The following is a 22,352-nucleotide window of genomic DNA, read 5'->3' on the forward strand; positions in this document are numbered from 1 at the left end:
AATTTCTTCGGATCGCATTTTCGCCTTGCGTTAACTCATTTTCTTGCATAAAATACATAAGTTAGCTATTTTAATGCGATGGATGCATGCGATCGTAATGTTGTGAACTTAATGCTTTTGTACGCAATATTGTATATTTTTACCATCGCAATCCTTCATTGTTTTATAACTTTCTTTGTAATAACGTGCATTTCTGCCCGTTATCAGTGGGTTTTCATTTCTTCTTCCGCTTCCTACCACGATTTTTCTTCCTTCCAGCCGTGAAATCGTATAGCATTTTGTTACTCAGCGATCGTGTAGCATTTGGTAAATGATCGTGTAGCATTTGGTAAGCGATCATGTAGCATTTGGTAGGCAATCGTATAGCATTGGGTAGGCGATCGTATAGCATTTTGTCACTCAGCGATTGTGTAGCAGAGCTAAGCAATCGTGTAGCCGAGCTCAGCGATCGTGTAGCATTTAGTAAGCGATCGTATAGCATTTGGTAGGCGATCGCATAGCATTGGGTAGACGATCGTATAGCATTTTGTTACTCAGCGCTCGTGTAGTAGAGCTATGCGATCGTGTAGTCGAGCTCAGCGATTGTGTAGCATTTGGTAAGTGATCGTATAGCATTTGGTAGGCGATCGTATAGCATTGGGTAGGCGATCATATAGCATTTTGCTACTTAGCAATCGAGCAGAGCTCAGCGATCATATAGATAATTTAAGCGATCGTATAGTATTTTCTAAACCATCGTTTGGACTTCTTTTCACAATCTCAATTTTTTTAAGTCTTACATACTATTCCCAGACATCGTTTTCCCATGCACAACCAAATATAGTCATCCTTGATTCCCAGTAATTTTATTCCTAGACATATAATTCCTAGACATTCTTAATTCTTTGGCATTGAGAAAACCTCAATCCAAACGGCCGTTATAAATTTAACCTATATATCATGCTTCATGCAATGTCCATTCATAACAATATATAACTCTTATATACTTGGTAATGAACTAAGCAAACATGCTTCCACACACCCTTATACTATAACGCTTATAATATAAAGATGATTTATGTCTATGCTTAATGCATGCATAAATATAATTCTTATATTATATGATGCATGAGCAGGCTCTTATGTAATTTAAATCATGCAAACTACTATATCATAACACTTACAATATAGAGATGATGCATGACCAATGCATAACCTACGGTGGGATTTCAACTATATGGCATACCATATGACATATAATAAAACATACATCTTATGTTCATTCACCAAAGACTAATGGACCGAGATGATTAGCCTAAAAAACCGGAATTAAATTCTATCTATTACATAAACCATCGAGCAAATCGGTTCACAAGCGAACCAGGTCTTGAACCACCCGGGCGAAGCCTCCCTGATCGTTTAGTAAAGCAGGCGAGTAAACATGATCACTTAGCAATAATCGAATACCATTTACAATGCGATGAAGCATAAGGCTACTCGATCGTTTAGCGCACTTATTTAAACACACAAGTCTAAATGATCATTTAGATCACTACGTTGCTTTGAAGCACAATCGTCTAGACGATCATAGGGCGAATGCTTAAGCAACTTTTACCACGCGATTGTGTAGTCAGTGACTAAGCGATGAAGCTTGCTGAGTTACACGATCGTTTAGTGCGCACGCGTCACCTTGCAGCCGAGTATCCCATACTCAACGATCAGTTACCCCATCGTTTACATGATCTGACCAACGCTTGATCTTCTTCTTCTGCGAAGTACAGTGCAGCTCCTTGCCTTGAAGCTTCATCATGAACAACTCACACTAACTCAAACACTTTGAATTACAAACTCGATAGCAAGTTAATATGCCGAAAAACACAAGGACCCTTACAATTAACTTTGAATGTAAAAGAATTCAACAACCAGAGGTAACCATCCTAGAAAACTCCATTAATTCACATCCACAAACCTGTTTAACACTTAAATCGAATGTAGACATGCTTTAACCACCAAGAAAGTAAATGTTATTCTATATATCAATGGATTTGGAATATCAAAACCTGGCTCTGATACTAATTGAAAGAACTCTTATCAAAGAGAACCCATGAGTGGAAGCAAGATCGTTCCAAATTCATTGTGAAAAAATTACAAGCATTCACAAACATACAAACTAGTTATGCATTTCAGAACAAACTATGACATGCTTTCATAACTTAAATACAAGGGAATGACAGACATACCTTTTGAAGAACTCTTCTTCTAACTTTCTCTCGCTCTCATGGATTCTTGGACCAGCACCTCTCCCTGTCGCTTAGAATGCCAATCCAACCGTCTATCCAAATCTCTCAATGTCGCTTAGCACACGAACAATCTTCTCCATGAACAAGCACCCTCTCGAACACCAACACTTAGTGACCTTGGTATTCTCGGAGAGAGAATCCAGGAAATGTGGGCTCTATTGGATTTGGTAGAAGGAAGAAGGAAACTATGATCGAACTCAACGACCAAGCAAGTGGGAGATTATAGACTCTATTGTATAGACTTGTGCTTGATCGTTTAGTAAAGGTACACGATCGTTTAGTAAAACAAGTTTGATCGTTTAGACGATCGTTTAAAGAAGCTTGCTTAGGCATGTGATCGCTTAGTAAAACTTTACATGATCGTTTAGCCAACAGCGTGTGTACACGATCGTTTAAACAAACACTTGAAGCTGTCGTGTAGTCTCTCGTGAGCTAAACGATAGGCAATGTACTCTAATGAAGCGACTCTTCGTTACTCTTCCAAAATGAAACCATTTTTCATTTTATCCTTCAGTTATGAAAACTGAATAAAACCTCCCACTTTCACGCACGGTTAAGGAGAAACCACCAACAATTATCTCATAATTGTTTTAATTATAAATAAATATAATAACTAACTTATCATATTATATTTATAACCTATAGTTTTAATATCACATCATATGTAACATTTAAACCATAGTTCTTTTCTCCTTTACTTGATATAAATCATATTTACATCATTTTCCTCCAATTAATGTATCTCATACACCATGTCAACTATATCATATATAATTGAACCAATTTAATCATATCATATATAATCAAACTCCCTCTTGTCAATTTGAACATTTCAAACTAACCCAAAAACTAATTCTCAACTTGAATCCATTGAGCTACCAAGGGGACCTTAAGGACCTATAGCTTGAAGCTCCAACGGCTGACTAAACTCTTTAGCCACAAGATCCACCATCTGTTAACTGTCGGTCACTCCACTAAAGATCGACAGCTGCACTCTTCTCACCATAGATATATTTCTGTGTCCATTGAATATAACCAGTCAACAATACAATAATCCTTCACAGATGCTCGTAAGTACAGCTAAGCAAATTTACCGTTTTGCCCCTGTAGTTACATCTAACTTTTTAAGTACCACTGATCCCTCTAATGAACAATACATCATAGTCCTACTATGAGTGGACATCTCTCGGACCATGAGAAGGTGTGTGGTGCCACATCGTACAAGCCTCAGAATCAGCCCTTAAGGGAGAAATCTATCTACTTACCTCTGCTTCGGTGAAGGAGTGAATTCTATCTTATGTAGCTAAGTTCCCAGCTCCCCAATCAGACAAATCCCCAAAGTGGTAGGTTTGAGTTGACGATCTGGCCACTCGCACCCATGCAAACTAAAGGACCGCTCTCAAAGGTAAGAGTTCCCAACTCACTTAGGATAAAGGTCATGTTACCTATGGTCATCCTAGTGAAGTGAAGACTCTATCATGAACAGCATTATATAATGAGACTAAACACTTCGTGGTCTAGTCTCCACATGAATGATCAGGATTAGACCATCTGTAGCATGTCACAATACTTGTAACTATCTACAAAGTGGGTCATCCGTAGTGTCACCAGGATAAGGTTTCCCTCCTATATCCATATACTACAGACCATTTTGGTTATCACTTAAGGCATGATCCACTTGTATGTCTCCACATATATGCTTAAGTTACAGCGACAACCACGGATCTTAATTTATTGGTTTGTGGTAAAGCAAATAAAACATCTCATGTTTCATAGACAACAGTGAAGAAAATTGATAACTTGTAGAAATACAAGTTATTTATGCTGTTTTATTTAGATATTGTGGCAAAAAGAGAGAAAAGTTGCGTCGATAGTATAAAAATTGGCTAAGAAATACGAATATTATGAAATATCGTAAATACACCCACTAACACCATTGTGATGGCGAAATAGAATGTTTTAGTCTCTGTTTTGCAGGAAAAAGTCACCGCATGCGTTAATGGCTCGAAGACAAAGTTTACAACGCATCTACATCGCATGCACCCATCAATCAAGAACGAAGAGATGATCAATGCAATGACAGCGCATGCGACAATCGATCAAGAGCTTTAGCAATCAACGCATTTCAACCGCATGCGGTAATAAAAAACAATACCGCATGCAGTGATAGATCGAAGATGTGAAGAGCAATGCATTCGCGGACGATTCTGACAAGTGTACAGCTTTCTATTGTGCAATTCTGATGGATTGATTGTGAAACAGAAAGGAATTTTCCATTCCGCCATTTCAGGAACTACCATAATTATACAGTGGGGACCACAAATTCAAAAAGCCAAGGTCTTTCCTATAAATAGCTTCCTCAAATTCGCTGATAAATACACATACATATATACATAGACACATAGATAGATACATACATATACCGATACTGAAACGGGGAGAGAGAGAGGCTGGTCTGAAGCAACTTTACAGAGTAAATCTGGGAGAACTACGAGACAAGGCTAAAAAGTGAGTCTCCGAGCAAGGAATTCTTCCGATTCCCGAAGCTGAAGCTCTATGCAAAGGGTCAATTCTACCGGGAAAGCAAGCCTAAAAGGGAAGCTTACCTCTCCACCACATCCATATGCCGGCAAGCACAAGTCTCCGATAGGGATCTGTGTCAAGACGTTGACACTCTTTCTGTATTTGTTTCTATTCTCTAATTCATCTTCTTTAATCCCTCATTCACAAACATGTATCAAACGCTTAATTTTAGAATTAAATGTTATCATCGTCATCGTTATCGTCTCTCTGTCTCTTTCCATACATTTATCATCCATTTTCTCCATGATGTGTTCTTAATCCTCGGGGTAAAAAGTGAGAATTAAGCAAGTGAGTCAAATCTATGTTAAGGAATCAATTAAGTTTAACTAAAGCATGCTCGATGGCATCTTTACCTGTGAGAGTAGAAGTGAAGATGTTATTCCGCCTATCGAGAGAAGGTTGGAAGAATGCATTAACAAAAGCAAGAAGTATTTCCAGAGATGGAAACAACCTTGCGTTCATCACGTTCATCTCTGTTTCACCATAGACATATGGGAACGTGGTCGATCACTGAAAGGTGTATGCCAAGGGAAAGTGGAACCTTAGTTGCATCCTTAACACGATTGACGAACTTGCGATGTTTATACTTTTTACTCTTTCTCTTTCTGCCTCACTCATAAGGCTTTTCATCGCATTCATTGATACTTTTGTATAACTTCATAGCCAATCCTCGACCCCTGTATCATGTATCATGTATCATAGTAGTTTAGGAATTTACTTTATCAATGCATTTTTACCTTCAGCGCAATTTACAATTCTATACAAACCAAAATTCTTTATTCATTATTAAAAATGGTCTCATGTATCATATAAGTATCACATTTAACGACAACAATCCCCATGTTCGACCTCGGATCATTCTGAGAAACTTGCATTGGAATTATACTTGGTTTCAGCACAAGGAAACTTGTGACACGCACTACTTCACCGCATACTACGAGCATATCACTATCAACGCATACACTTAGAACGTAGTATCGCATAAAATGTCTTTATCGTAAAGCATTTGAGCGCATATAGCACATCATTCATTTCATTCACAAGCCATGCGTTAGAGTTAAATAAAGAATATTATTATAAAATTATCGTTACAAAAATATGTCATATTATTACATCACAAGTGTTTGTTCAATACAGGTGTTTACAAACTACAGGACCCCAACGAAAGTTTAGGACATCAACCCCAGCAGCATTAACCACAAACCAATAAACTAAGATCCATGGTTATCATTGTAACTTAAACATGTATGTGGAGACATATAAGTGGATCGTGTTTTAAGTGATAACCTAAATGGTCTGTAGTATATGGATAAGGCTGGATACCTTATCCTGAAGACACTACGAGTATGGCTCGCTTTGTAGATATTAAATGTTGTAAAGTGCTACAAATGATCTGATCCTGATCATTCGTGTATTAGACATGCGAGTGGGCATATTCTATACAAAGGAGTTTGTATAAGATCGGACCACGAAATGTTCAGTCTCGTTATATAATACCGTTCATAATTGAGACTTTCATTTCACTAGGATGACCATAGATAACATGACCTTAATCCTGAGTGAGTTGTAAACTTCTGCGTATAAGGGCGGTCCTTTGATTTTCATGAGTGAGAGTTGCCAGATAACCGACTCAACAAGCCTACCATTTTGGGGATTCGCCTGATTAGGGAGCTGGGAACTCAGCTACACAAGATGGAATTCACTCCTTCCGCGATGCAGGGGTAAGTAGATAAATTGCTCCCTTAAAGGCTGATTCTAGGTCTTAAACAATGTGGCGCCACACCCTCTCTTGGCTTAAGAGGGGTTTAGTCATAGTGGGACTATGATCTATTATTCATGAGAGGAATCAGTGGTACTTAAGGAGTTAGATGTAACTATAGAGGCAAAATGGTAATTTGACCCAACTATACTTACGAGCAATTTGTGAAGGGTCATTGTATGGTAGCCCGATGTATGCGATGTTATGTACTAGACTTAACATCTATCATACAGTGGGAATAGTCAGTAGATATCAGTTCAATCTAGGATTTGATCACTGGATCGATGTTAAGAACATCCTCAAGTATCTTCGGAGAACGAGGGACTACATGCTCTTGTATAGATCTAAGAATTTGATTCTTATAGGATACACGGACTCTGATTTCCAAACTGATAGGGATTCTAGAAAATCTATTTCAGGATCAGTGTTTATTCTTAATGGAGGGGTTGTAGTTTGGAGGAGCACCAAGCAGGGGTGCATTGCTGATAACTCATGAATTGATGGCCGTTCTAAATAAGCATGTGGATAGTGATGAATGATGGATCATACAAGCTCATATTGCCATAAACTTGATGAATTGGGATGGAAATGGAATGTGGATGATGTATTATGCTTATTTAGATTTTATGCGATACTACTTCTAGATGTATGCGTTATTAATGAAATGCTTGTAGTATTCTATGTGTTGTCACAAGTTTCCTTGTGCTAAAACCAAGTATAATTCCAACGCAAGTTTCTTAGAGTGATCCAAGGTCGAACACAGGGATTGTTTTAGGTTGATGCATTACATTCGTGATATATGCGACCGGGGGTTTTTCAATTAATAAAAGATTGTGGTGTACAGGTATTTAAAATGCGGTAAAGTAAAATTGTGCAGGTAAAGTAAAGATGCAATAATAAAGTAAAGTGCGATAAAAGTAAACCTAAGCTATTGTGATACAAGATACAGGATACATGATACATGATACCGAGTTTGAGACTGACTGTGAAGATTATACAAAGGATCATGTTATGTGGTGGCAAGGCTTTATGTACAAAGCAGAAATAGAAAGGATAATAATATAAACATCGCAAGTTCATTAATTGCGTTAAAGATATAAATAAGGCTCCGCTTTCCCTTGGCGTACACCTCTCGGCAATCGGCCGTGTTCCCACATCTCCGTGGTGAAACAGGGATGAACGTAATGAACGCAAGGTTGCTTCCATCTCTGGAAGTACTTCTTGCTTTAGTTAACACATTCTTCTAACCTTCTCTCGACATGCAGAATGGCATCTTCACTTCTGCTCTCACAGGCGAAGATGCCATTTTGCATGCTTTAGCTAAACATATTTATCTCTTTAGCACAGATTAATTTACTTGTTAGATTCATGCTAATTACCAAGGGATTAAGAAAACATCGTGGCGAAAGCGATTCATGAAGGAACGAAAATAGACAGAAAGATGGAGATGAAATGATCATGACATTCAATACTAATATTTAGCGTCTAATACATGGTGTGAATGATAGAGATTAAGAAGATGAATACAATTGATGATAAGAGATAGAAACAAATACAGAAGAGTGCCAACGTCTTGACACAGATCTTCACGGCGTATGGAATGAATGGAAGGAAGAGCTTTCCTCTCAGGCTTGCTCTTCCAGTAGGAGTGATCTTGGTACAGAGCTTCACGGCGGGGATTTGAAAGGATTTGCTCTGAGACTCACCTCTCGGCCTTGTCTCTTAATTCTTCCCCGATCTTCTCCAATCAGCACTCAGACCAGTCTCTCTCTCAATATACAAGTATCAAAATAGCCCCGTATCAAGTATATTTTGCAATGGAATTCCATAGGCTATTTATAGGCTCAACTTTGACTCTCTATAGTGTGAACCCCACTTTATTGTTAAGGAAATTCTGAAAATGGTGGAATGAATATTCCTTCTGTTATGCAATCAATTCTGTCAAAAATGCACAACGGTCAGCTGTACACGTGTCTAAATCCTCTGCAATTGCATTGCTCATTTGCATCTTCGATCGTGTGTCCGCATGCGTTGTTTTTTTTTTTATTACCGCATGCGGTTGAAGTTAAGCTCTAGATCGACTGTCTCATGTGTCGTCATTGCGTTGATCGTCTCTTTATTATTGATTGACGGGCACAATGCGATGGGGATGCGTTGATTAGTTTCTCTTTAAGCCATGAACGCAAGCGGTGACTTGATTTCCCATAAAACAGAATTGAAATATCCTTTTCTACCATCGCAATGGTGTTAGTGGGTGTATTGGCGATAATTTATAACTATTGTATTTTTTAGCCAATTTCCATACAATCGACACGTATTTTCTCTCTTTTAACCGCAATATCTAAGTAAGGCAACATAAATAACTTGTATTTCTACAAGTTATCACACCTCCAAATTTAGATATATGCTTGTCCTCAAGCATATCTTCTACTAAGGCAATAAAGCTCAATTCCTATCCTAAATTTTTGCATCAATTGGTTGCTCTGAATGCTCCACCTAGGCACATTACTTGATAACGCAATTTCCTTCTTGTTGACATATAATTTGATATACAATGGATGAATGTTTCTATCTTAGGCATACGCATAGTGATATATGATGTAAGAGACAAGTCCATGTGATACTACTTCTAGATATGCGTTAATTATGAGAACCTTGTAGTATACTATGTGTTGTCACAAGTTTCCTTGCATTGGAACCAAGTATAATTCCACCGCAAGTTTCTCGGTGTGATCTGAGGTCGAACACAGGGACTGTTTGAGGTTATTGCTTTATGTTTGTGATACATGCAACCGAGGGTTTTCAATTTTTATAAAAGAGTTGAGTACAAGTATATAAACATGAGATAAAGTAAAGTAAAGCGGTAAAATTGCGATGATAAAATAAAGTTAAATAAAATAAACCTAAGCTATGATGATACAAGATACAGGTTTCATGATACAAGATACAGAGGTTGAGGCTGACTATGAAGATTATACAAAGATCATGTGATGTGGTGGCAAGTCTTATGTGTGAAGCAGAAAAGAAAAGATAACTAATATAAATAGCGCAAGTTCCTCAATTGCGTTAATGATATAATTGTGGTTCTGCTTTTCCCTTAGCGTACACCTCTCGGTGATCGGCCACGTTCCCACATTTCTGTGGTGAAACAGGGACGAACGTAATGAACGCAAGGTTGCTTCCATGTGTGGAAGTACTACTCGCTCTAGTTAATGCATTCTTCTAACATTCTCTTGATAGATCAAAATGGCATCTTCACTTCTGCTCTCACAGGTGAAGATGTCGTCTAGCATGCCTTAACTAAATGCATTTATCTCTTTAGCACATATTAAGTTACTCGTTTAATCCATATCAATTACCAAGGGATTAAGAAGACTTCATGAAGAAAACGATTAATGGAGGAACGGAAATAGACAAAAAAGTGGGAATAGAAACGATCGAGACATTCAATATTTCTATTCAGTGTCTGATACATGATTTGTGAATGAAGAGATTAAGAAGATGAAATACAGTTGATGAATAGAGTTAGAAACAAATACAAATAAGCGCCAATGTCTTAGCGCCGATCTGGATGGAGATTTGCTTGCCGGTGTGGATGGAATGTGCGGAAGGATGAGCTTCCCTCTCAGGCTTGCTCAACCGGTAGCAGGGATCTAATTATAGAGCTTCACGGTGGGGATTTGGTAGAATTGCTCTGAGACTCACCACTCGGCCTTGTCTCTTCTCTTCCCGGATTTCTTCCGATCAATACTCAGCTTAGCCTCTCTCTCAATAATCTTGCATCAATTAGCCCCCATATCAAGTATATCTTTCACTGAATTTTATGGGGGTATTTATAGGTGAAAAGCTTTGACTCTTGGCTTGTGAACCCCACTTTTTGTTATGAAAATTTTGAAGATGGTGGGATAATTATTCCTTCTGTTATGCAATCAGACTGTCAAATCTACACAATGTTTAGTTGCACACGTGTCACAATCCTCCGCATTTGTGTTGCTCAGCTGCATCTTTTGATCGGGTGATCGCATGCGTTGTTGTTTTTATTATCGCATGCGATTGAAATTCAGCTCTAGATCGACTATCGCATTGCGCCGTCATTGTGTTGATTGTCTCTTCATTGTTGATTGGCGGGCGCAATGTGACAGAGATGCATTGGTCAGTTTGTCTTGAGCCTTGATCGCAAGCGGTGACTTGGTTTCCTGCAAAACAGAGTAGAAATATCCTTTTCTTCCATCTTGATGATGTTAGTGGGTGTAGTTGCGATAATTCATAATTATTGTATTTCTAAGCTAATTTTCATATAATCGACGCATATTTACTCACTTTTGGCCACAATATCTAGATAAGGCAGCATAAATAACTTGTATTTCTATCCTTGCTAATTCCTAACAAAGCCCTACTTTATTCTTCTATACAACAAATTTCTGCTAAAAAATTCCTTTCTAGTTTTAAAAAGAATGTTTACCTCTTCTTGTTAAAACAACTTGATGTGTCTGTATGCGGTGGTCAAATCTTGCGTCATTTATTTAGAGACCGTTGACCATGGTTACACCCTTTGTTTTGGCTTGTTCCCACGGGTGTCATGTGAACATCCAACTATGGTTGTGTGCCAATCTCAACTTTAACTCATGATTTTCAGAGCAGTTGTCTCTTGCATTCTTTTATTTTTCTTTTATTCTTTATTTTTCTTCTTTTCATAATGCGTCGTTCTTGGAAACCCACCTTCGTTTTGGCTTGCTCCCACGGGTGTCATGCGAATATCCAACTACGAGCAGGTTCCTTTCACAACTAACTCTTATCAGGTTGGGATTGTTTTTGAGGTTTTCCCTTGCGCTGACATTGGAGTTTTGTATGAAAAAAAAAATTTGGAAATTTTTCTTTTTGATAGAAAATGAACGCATTTTCTTAAAGACCGCATAATCTTGATCTCATCTGCTTAGACCGTCCCCACCCCCAAATTTAAAGATGTGAAAAGTTCTCATTGCGTTGTTTGGACAGAATAGACAAACACTTAGAAAAAATTTCAAAAAGAAGGTTTGAGCAGAATTTTGAAAGATAAAAGGTAAAGCGTTGCTAAGCTACGAATTAACTAAGTGTTAGTTAGAAATTACAAAGTGTGGGAAATGCTACTAAGTGTATGCATATTAGACATCATGGCAGTGCAATGAAGAACGCAGAAATAAAATATCAAGAATATCGCAAAAATTGACAAATGATGATAAAGAAGAGGCAAAGGCATAAAAAGAGAATATGTACTCAATTTTATTGAATATTAACAAAGTATACAAATAGTTATAAATATCGCAATACAAAAAATGTTTGCCTGTACAAAAGATCAAAGAATTTAGCTAACATAGAAAAATAATAAATGAAATTAAAAATAACAGAATGGCCGCATAAAAAAATAAATGTAAAGATTATTGAGGAGCTCGAGGTTCCGGATGAGGGTTTTGATGCGGTACGAGAGGAGTTTCTTCAAAGATTAGAGGCTGCTGAAGATGCGGAGGCACCATGGGTCCATGAAGGTATGTTGTCAGAAAATTGAAGTACTCATGGTTGTGCTCCGCTAGTTGCCTTTGGTGCAGGTGGATGGTATAAGTGTTGCACTGAATATTAATCATCACCTGCCTTTCCATGGTAGCTCCGCATTGTAAATCCTCGACTCGATTACCGCATCAATTCTCTGGCCAAAGAAGGCTTGTTGCTAGGAGAAGAGTTCCTGCTATTGGGAGAAGAGTTGTTATTGCTGGGCAAGAAGAGACCGCATATTCGCTAACTCAGCAGCTAAGGAGGCGACAGTGGGTTGTGCCTGCGATGTCTCGCCATCAACATTTTGGGGTTGGGCAGAAGTGCCTTCACCCAAGTCGTGTGGGTCATCAGCATGCAACGGTGGAAGGGAATGTTGCAGTGATGATGCTAAGGGTGATGTTCGGGCTACTAAATATGCGGTTGGAGAATCTGGGGGAAGGAGAAGGTTGGTAAAATGCTCATGAAGTGGAAAGGAAGGTTGTGCAGGAGGGCTTGGAGGGCGAATTATTAGAGGTAAAGGGTCAAAGGGTTCTGGTTCTTGCGTTGGTGAGTCTTGGACTTTTTCTTTTCCTTTATCATCTCTACGTTATCTCTTCGGCTTGGGTTCTTGCAACACATTGAGATCGATGGTGGGCCTCTTCAAAGGGAGCTCGGGGAAATATGGGGAGTCTTTGAGAAGCATCCTCAGGATCTTGATATTAATGAGGTCGTGGACTTCATGCATGGGTTCTTCATCAATGCCTACACCCAGTGATAAGCATAGACTTGAGACAGTCCATGGAAAGAAGTATTGTCCTCTTATGTGCTTCACCAAGGCTCTAATCTGTCTTGCGATCAACTGCCCTACATCGATTGGAATGTCGCGTGTAATGCAGTATGCAGCCATGACGCAATCCCTCGATACTGTCTTTTCATGCGTTGTTAGGATCCGTCGCCATTTGACCAAGTATACCCAAAGCCTCACCTCAGGAAGCAGTGCCTTGGACGCCAAGGTTCTGATGCCTTTAGGAGAAACCGTCCACTTGGTGCCCGGTTGTGTTAACGTTTCTAGGGCGTCCTTCATTTGCCCTTCAGTAGGGTCATCAATGATTTTGTTTCCCAGTGCATCTGGGTTATCCCTCATCTGGTATAGTTCATTGATGTCCCTTGCGCTGAAAGACACCATCTCCCCCTTCATGGTCACCACATCCCTGGTGCCATGTAGCCGTCCGTGGTAGAAGTCCCTCACTACCTTTGGAATGACAATGACTGGGCACTGGCAAAATGTGTCCCAACCATGTTCTACGATCACACTCGTGATTAGGTCTGGTAGTGGCGTTGGCGCGGGGTAAAATCTCATCTCCATCAGCATGTCATTGTTTTTTCTTTCCCTCGATGGACGCCCCTTTACCAACATGGGCTCATTACTCTCTGCCACTTATTTGCCCTTATCTTTAGCCAACATAAGGCGGGTTTCTTGTCTTTGTTTTCTTTCCTACTCCTTGCATTGTTCCTTCTTCTCCCATTCAGCGAGTACTTTTCTTTTCTTCTCTCTTAAGCGCTGCCTATTTGCTTGGCACTTCCTCTCCTTCTCTTCTTGCTTTCTCCTTTCTTCTTCTGCCTTCTTCTTCTTTTCTTCTTCTGCCTCTTCTCTCTCTTCTATTTCAAACTCTTTCTTAAACTGCTCAGAGACTAGCAAAAGGCGTTGTTCCTCTTCAAGCCTCCTTATTTCTTCGACTCTCAAGATTTCATTATTGCGGCGCACCTCTTCATCCTGCAATCTTCTCCTCCGACTGCCTTCTGCCATGATGAACTGCGCCCGCGCCATTTTCTTCTACTTCTCTTCCTCCTCTTTTCTCCTCCTCTCTTCTTCTTCTACTACGTCAATTAAAAATTGAGGGTCAATGGTAGACACTTGCGGCGCATTCTCCTTGCGACACCGCATCAAGGGGGTAACATCTCCTTCTTCACCTTCATCAATTGCAACCGTCTGCATTGTTTCAGGTTGCACTGGTTCTCTGAGTTGCGCTGGTTCCCCTTTGTCCTCCCTCACGGAGGTGGATTCCCCGTCCATCTCTGAACTTGCAGCCCTCTTTTTCCTTTCTTCTTCTTTTCATCAGCTACCTTCGACTGCTTCTCAACCACCATTTCCTCCAACACAACTCTGGAGGGTCCTTCATTGGATTCTGCGTTGGTAGTCTCCTTAGGATCCACGATGACCAGAGCGTTTCTCCTTGTTTCTTCTTCCATCACCTTCTCTATCACCTCCTCTATAGGCAGTGGTTGGTTTACAATCCCAGCCTCAGGCAGTCCTCCTTCTTTCTCTAGGTTGTTAAGGATGCTCCCAAACACCTCCTTGTCATTTTGTCTCTTCTTTTCTCTTTCAGTAGAGAGTGTTGGTGTTAGGAGTGGGGTTCTTTCAGAACTTTGCCCCCTCTTGAACTGGAATGGCTTGGCTACTAGAGGGTTTCGCCTGAGTCTTCCGGCGACTCGAGGGATGGTTTATGGCTGAGCGGGAGACGGCGACTGGTTGCAAGGAATGTTGCCTCTCGCATGGTAAGTTGGTTGTTGAAGGTGTTGAGGGTGAAGCAGATGGCTGGGAAGTTTGATCTGCCATGGATGCTTGAGTGAAAGAAACTAGAAGATCGGTAGGGTTCTGGGAAGAAAGAAATTTTCTGGTATGCAAGAGCGATTTAGGGTTTCTGATTGCAAAATGAAACAAAATGAGCTCACAAACGGGGGGATGTCAATTTATAGGTTGGGCCTTGGTGAGCCCAATGCTATTTTTGCGGTAGCGGGCCTCGAGACACTCAAAAGGCCTATCGTTTGCACTCCCCTCATTTATGAGGTATCAGAGAAAACGTCCTTTCACCTGCTCAATCATCATTTCTTTGGAATATGAAACGATTGGACTTCTCAGTTTGCAAAAAGAATTATCTTTAATGTTTTATTCGAATGGGCGCAAGGTAAAGATTAACGCAATGAGTACACCAACGCAAATGCATCTTTGTAGAGGACGGACAACAATGCATGTATCCCCGCAACACACCCCTTAACTCAATGCATTTCTGGAGGACGGGCGCACAGTATTTCTACCAGCGCAACACTACCTCAGCATAGTGCATTTTTGCTAAGGGCAGGCAAAGAACACACACGCGCGAAACACACCCCTCAGCGCAATGCATTTAAGTTGGATGAACGCAAAGTGTATCTTGTTGGTACAAGATGCGTCCATTATTGCAATGCATACCAAGTGTTGATTGTTTTATTTTTAATTTTTATTATTATTATTATATTTTTTTTCATCAACGCAAGTCATAAATACTTTGTGGTAATAATTTCTTCTTATTTCTCAATCATTCACCAAGTTAAAGAATAATGCAATAATTACAGAAAAGTTAAAGGAATTAAAGAGAGTACAGAAACAAATGCAAGAGAATGAAATGAATCTTAAATTCATAAAGTCATAAAAACATATTTGAAGAAGCAATAAATGACAAGGTTTATAAAGCAATAAAGATAGGAATTCAAGAAAGCATGTAAACATAGAATTGAGATATGGATCGGAAGATAGTATTCTCTGATGGACGCAATCCACACCTCCGCAGGCGGTCCAACTTGCCTGCCCAATGTCTTCAGGGACATTGCTCCTTTCCATGAGATCCAGGGGCTTCAAAGTTTTTGGGCAATGTTCCCGGTGTTCTATTTCTAAGTTTAGATGCCAGCTGCCCCACTTGAATCTCTAAATTTCGAATTGAAGACGCCTGCACTTGCATCACTGCGTCATTTTTATCCATGTATTGCTTGAGCAGGGCCTCCAATGAATTACTAGAGTTGTTGGAAGATGAGGGTTATTGGTTGTACGATTTCCTTTGTTGACCCTGATTCGAATTGTGGTGAAAAGGTGGAGTGTTTCCTCAATTCCCTAAATTGCCGCTCTGATGGTTGCTTGGCCCACCTTGGTTCTGATTCCCTCCCCAACTGAAGTTAGGATGGTTCCTCCAACCAGGATTATACATGTTGCTAAAGGGGTTATTCTGGATAGCGCATACTTGTTGTACATTCGATGGGCACATTTCCGCTGCATGGGCCCCTCCACAATTCATGCAACTGATTACGGCCACTTAAGCCGGAGCAGTGGGTTGCGCTGTTGATTGTGAGAGGGCACCTTGATTGATTGCCATTGACTAGAGGATAAAGGTCACTGCGGCCATCTGGGCGGCCAAGGTGGTCATTGTCTCCACAGAGACAATGGCAGTTTCATTTCTTCTTCTTTCGGAGCCTCTTCCTCCGTATCCATCGTCGACCCAGTCATCCATATTTCGCGAGATGCGGTCAAGGATGACCTTGGCCTCAGTATACGTTTTATCCATAAAACCTTCTATCGCGGAGGCATCAGCAACAGCTTGCGTTGATCTGTTCAGGCTATTATAGAAAGTTTCCATTAGGACGCAATCGGGTATCCTGATATGCGGGCAATTCTTCACTAGTCTTCTAAATCGCACCCAAGCGGTGCTAAGGGTCTCATTATCCATTTGTTCAAGGTTCAACATGTCCTTCCGTCGCCTTGTTTGACAGCAGGAGGGAAGAACTTCTTCATAAATCGCTCAACCAGCTGATCCCATGAAGTAATCTCATTTGGATCTAGTGAGTGAGCCCACCTCTTAGCCTCATCCCTTAAGGTGTAAGGGAAGAGATACAATCTGATACCTTCAGGGTAACGCCAGGTATTGAGAAATTACCGCACATCTCGACGAAATTGGTCAAGTAGGCATGTGGGTCTTCACCTTGCAGACCCCCAAATTTCCCCGTATTCTGGATCATTTGGAGCATGACCGGTTTGATCTCAAATCTTGTGTTCTCCTCGACTATCGGCCTTGAAATTCTGGGCGAAAAATCATACAGATTGGGCATCGCGTAGTTCCTCATGGGAATGTTGCGGTCAGCAGCAAGGAAAACTGGATCTTGCACTGGCCATCCCACCCCTTGATTTCCTGCGGGAGCCACATTGTCATTATTATCTGCCATGGTAGCCTTCTTTCGCCTCGCTCGGTTCTAGAGTGCCCTAGTGCGAAATGTACGCTCGATCTCTGGGTCAGCTTCGAATTCTAGTTCAGTCCCAGTACTCATAAACTGTAAGACTGCTCTCTGCATTGAACAACTAGTACAAAGAGATCTGTCCTGCAAAATACCACAAACATACTCAACAATAACCGTTAACCAATCCCCAACAACGGTGCCATAAACTTGTTGACTCATAAAATTGATGGGCGTTCTAAATAAGAATGTGGATAGGGATGAATGATGGATCATACAAGCTCATGTTGCCATAAACTTGATGACTTGGGATGGAAATGGAATGTGGATGATGTGTTATGCTTATTCAGATTTTATGCGATACTACTTCTAGATGTATGCGTTATTAATGAAATGCTTGTAGTATGCTATGCATTGTCACAAGTTTCCTTGCGCTAAAACCAAGTATAATTCCAACGCAAGTTTCTTAGAGTGATCCAAGGTCGAACACAGGGATTGTTTTAGGTTGATGCATTACATTCGTGATATATGCGACCGGGGGTTTTTCAATTAATAAAAGATTGTGGTGTACAGGTATTTAAAATGCGGTAAAGTAAAATTGTGCAGGTAAAGTAAAGATGCAATAATAAAGTAAAGTGCGATAAAAGTAAACCTAAGCTATTGTGATACAAGATACAGGATACATGATACATGATACCGAGTTTGAGACTGACTGTGAAGATTATACAAAGGATCATGTTATGTGGTGGCAAGGCTTTATGTACAAAGCAGAAATAGAAAGGATAATAATATAAACATCGCAAGTTCATTAATTGCGTTAAAGATATAAATAAGGCTCCGCTTTCACTTGGCGTACACCTCTCGGCAATCGGCCGTGTTCCCACATCTCCGTGGTGAAACAGGGATGAACGTAATGAACGCAAGGTTGCTTCCATCTCTGGAAGTACTTCTTGCTTTAGTTAACACATTCTTCTAACCTTCTCTCGACATGCAGAATGGCATCTTCACTTCTGCTCTCACAGGCGAAGATGCCATTTTGCATGCTTTAGCTAAACATATTTATCTCTTTAGCACAGATTAATATACTTGTTAGATTCATGCTAATTACCAAGGGATTAAGAAAACATCGTGGCGAAAGCGATTCATGAAGGAACGAAAATAGACAGAAAGATGGAGATGAAATGATCATGACATTCAATACTAATATTTAGCGTCTAATACATGGTGTGAATGATAGAGATTAAGAAGATGAATACAATTGATGATAAGAGATAGAAACAAATACAGAAAAGTGCCAACGTCTTGACACAGATCTGGATGGTGGATTCGCTTGCTGGCATATGGAATGAATGGAAAGAAGAGCTCCCCTCTCAGGCTTGCTCTTCCGGTAGGAGTGACCTTGGTACAGAGCTTCACGGCGGGGATTTGAAAGGATCTGCCCTGAGACTCACCTCTTGGCCTAGTCTCTTAATTCTTCCTGAATCTTCTCCGATCAGCACTCAGACCAGTCTCTCTCTCAATATACAAGTATCAAAATAGCCCCGTATCAAGTATATTTTGTAATGGAATTGCATAGGCTATTTATAGGCTCAACTTTGACTCTCTGCAGTGTGGACCCCACTTTATTGTTAAGGAAATTCTGAAAATGGTGGAATGAATATTCCTTCTGTTATGCAATCAATCCCGCCAGAAATGCATAACGATCAGCTGTACACGTGTCTGAATCCTCTGCAATTGCGTTGCTCATTTGCATCTTCGATCGTGTGTCCGCATGCGGTGTTGTTTTTTTTATTATCGCATGCGGTTGAAGTTAAGCTCTGGATCGACTGTCGCATGTGCCGTCATTACGTTGATCGTCTCTTTATTATTGATTGACGGGCGCAATGCGACGGGGATGCGTTGATCAGTTTCTCTTTGAGCCATGAACGCAAACGGTGATTTGATTTCCTGCAAAAAAGAATTGAAATATCCTTTTCTACCATCACAATGGTGTTAGTGGGTGTATTGGCGATAATTTATAATTCTTGCATTTCTTAGCCGATTTCCATACATTCGACGCAATTTATCTCTCTTTTAACCACAATATCTAAATAAAACGGCATAAATAACTTGTATTTCTATAAGTTAGCAATTGCTGACTCCACTATGGAGGTTAAGTATGTAGCAGCTTATCAATCTTCCAAGGAAGCTGTGTGGCTCGGGAGATTCCTGGCTGTTCTGGAAGTATTTCCAGACATGTCAAAGCTCAACTCTTTATTGTGATAATAGTGATGTTGTGGCTAATTCTTGAGAGCCTAGGAGTCACAAACACAGGAAGCACATAGAGCGAAAGTATCATCTATTGGAATATGTGTCCTGAATCTCTCTTGTATTTTCGTAGTTTGTATACTCTGTATAAACAAATTGTTATTAAGAAAATAAATGTTATTTTGTGAGCATACATTCAATCTAATAAACAAAGATCCTAGGTTATTTTATGTAATTTAAACATGTATGTAGAGACATACGGGTCGATCATGTTTAAATGATAACCTAAACGATCTATAGTAGATGGATAAGACTGAGTACCTTATCCTAGTGATACTACGAATATGGCCCGCTTTGTAGATGTTACAAGTGTTGTAAAGTACTACAAATGATCTGATCCTGATCATTCATTTGGAGACATGTGAGCGGAGGTATCTTATACAAAGAATTTCTATAAGATCCGACCACGAAGTGATTAGTCTCAATATATAACGTCGTTAATAATAGATACTTACATTTCACCAAGATGACCATAGGTGACATGACCTGAATCCTAAGTGAGTTGTGAACTCCTGCCTATGAAGGTCATCCTTTGATTTGCATGGGTAAGAGTGTTAAGATCTGTGTGGCTCTCTTGTAACTCCATTATTCGTTGGCAGAAGAATTCTTGTTGTTGAGAGAGAAGAGAACGCATCTCAGCTAGGTCAGCAGCTAAGGTTGCGGTGGTGGACTGCGCCTGCGATGTTTCACCATCAACGGTTTGGGGTTGAGCTGAAGTGCCTTCACCCAAATCGTGTGGGTCGTCAACATGCGGCGATGGAGGAGAAAAATGCGGTGGAGATGGAGGGGAGGAAGATGCTGCTAGGAGTGCGTTGGGTGAATCGGGAGCAAGGGAGAGATTTTTAAAGTGTTCAGGGAGTCGGGAAAGGGGTTTAGTAGGTGGGCTTGGAGGGCGAATAATCAAAGGTAAGGGGTCCAAGGGTATTTGATCTTGCGTTGCTTGCTCTTAGATTTTTTCCTTGCCTTTGTTATCTTTGCGCTGCTTCTTGGATTTTGGCTACTACAGCACATTCAAATCGATAATGGGCCTTTTAAGTGGAAGCTTGGGGTAATGAGGAGAGTCCTTGAGAAGCATTCTCAAGATCTTTATGTTGATAAGACCATGGATTTCCGGCATTGGCTCCTCTTCAATACCTAAACCCACTGAGAGGCATAAGCTCGAAACTGTCCAAGGAAAGAAATACTAGCCTCTCACACGCCCCACGAAACCTCGAATTTGCTTTGCGATCAGTTGGCCCACGTCGATCGGAATACCACGTGCTATGCAATATACGGTCATTACTCGATCCCTCAAAACTGTTTTGTCATGCGATGTAGGGATGAGTCGCCTCTTCACCAAGTAAACCCAAAGACGCGCTTCCAGAAGCAGTTGTTGGATGCAAGGGTTTTAATGCCTTTCAAAGATACCGACCATTGAGTGCCCAGTTGCGTTAATATTCTCAGCGCATCCTCCATTTGTTCTTCTTTGGGATCATCAATAATTTTGTTATCCGGTGCATCTGGGATGTCCTTCATCTGATATAACTCGTTGATGTCCCTTGGGCTGAATGGCACTATCTCCCCTTTCATGATCACCGCATCTTTGGTGCCATGAAGTTGTCCATTGTAGAAAGCTCTTACTACCGTTGGAATTATGATGGATGTGCATTGGCAGAATGTTTCCAACCTATGCTCCAGCACAACACTTGTAATTAAATCTGATAGTGGCATTGACGTAGGAAAGAACCCCATTTCCATCATCATGTCATCATTTTCCTTCTTCTTTGATGGGTGCCATTTGGTCAATGCAGGCTCACTACTTTCAACTTTCGCTTTACCCTTATCTTGTGCCAATGCAAGGCGGGATCTTTGTCTTTCTTTGCATTCCCGTTCCTTGCGTTGTTCTTCCTTTTCCCACTCCGTAATTTCCTTTCTTTTCTTCTTTCTAATGCGCTGCACATTTGCCTTACGCCTTTTCTCCTTCTCTTCCCTCTTCTTCTTTTCTTCCTCTTCTTCTTCTCTCATTTCCTTTTCAAATTGCTCTGAGGCCAGCAATATGCGTTGTTCATCCTCGAGCCTTTTTCTCTCCTCTTCTACCGAAATTGCGTTGTTACGGCGCACTTTCTCATCTTGTAGTTTTCTTCTTAAATTACCTTCTGCGATGATTTGTTGCGCTTGTAACATCTTTTCTTGTTTTTCCTCTTCCTCTCTCTTTCTCCTTTCCTTCTCTTCTGCTAAACTTTTCAAAAATTGTGGGTCGCTTTTTGACCCTTGCGGCGCATTCTCCTTGTGACGCCGCATTAGAGGGGTAATGTCTGGATTCTCTTGGTCTTCAGTCGCAACCGTTCTTATATGCGTTGATTCCTCTTGAGGTTGCACTGATTCTCTTTCTTGCGTTGACACCCTCTCATCCACCCTTGCAGTGGTGGGTTCTCCGTCGACATCCGAGCTTTCAACCCTCTTCCTCTTTTCTTTTTTCTTTAGGCGCTTCTTTTCTCACCTGCATTCCCTCTTATCACTTGATTTCTTTTCTTTCTTTTTCTTCCTTGGTCGGGCCTCTTCAGCTCCTTCTCCCCTCTTCTCTTTGCTTTTTCTTTTCTTCTTCCCTTCATCCGTTTCAGGATGCTTCTCCGCTTCCACCTCCTCCAAAGCAACCCTGGTGGGTCCCTCGTAGGATTCTATGTGAACAATTTCCTTAGGATTCGAAACGGCCAGGGCGCTTCTTCGCAAAGCTTCTTCCATCTCTTCCTCCAAAGGCAAGGGCTGATTAACAACTCTAGCATCGGGTAGCCCTCTCTCCTTCTCCATATTACTTAGGATGCTCCCAAACACTTCTCTGTCATCTCTTCTCTTCTTCTCGCTTTCTAATGACAGTGTTAGGAGTGGGAACTCTCCGTGCTCGG

This window comes from Benincasa hispida, chromosome 2 (assembly GCF_027475165.1).
Source record: "Benincasa hispida cultivar pf3 chromosome 2, pf3_genome.v1.1, whole genome shotgun sequence".
NCBI lineage: Eukaryota > Viridiplantae > Streptophyta > Magnoliopsida > Cucurbitales > Cucurbitaceae > Benincasa > Benincasa hispida.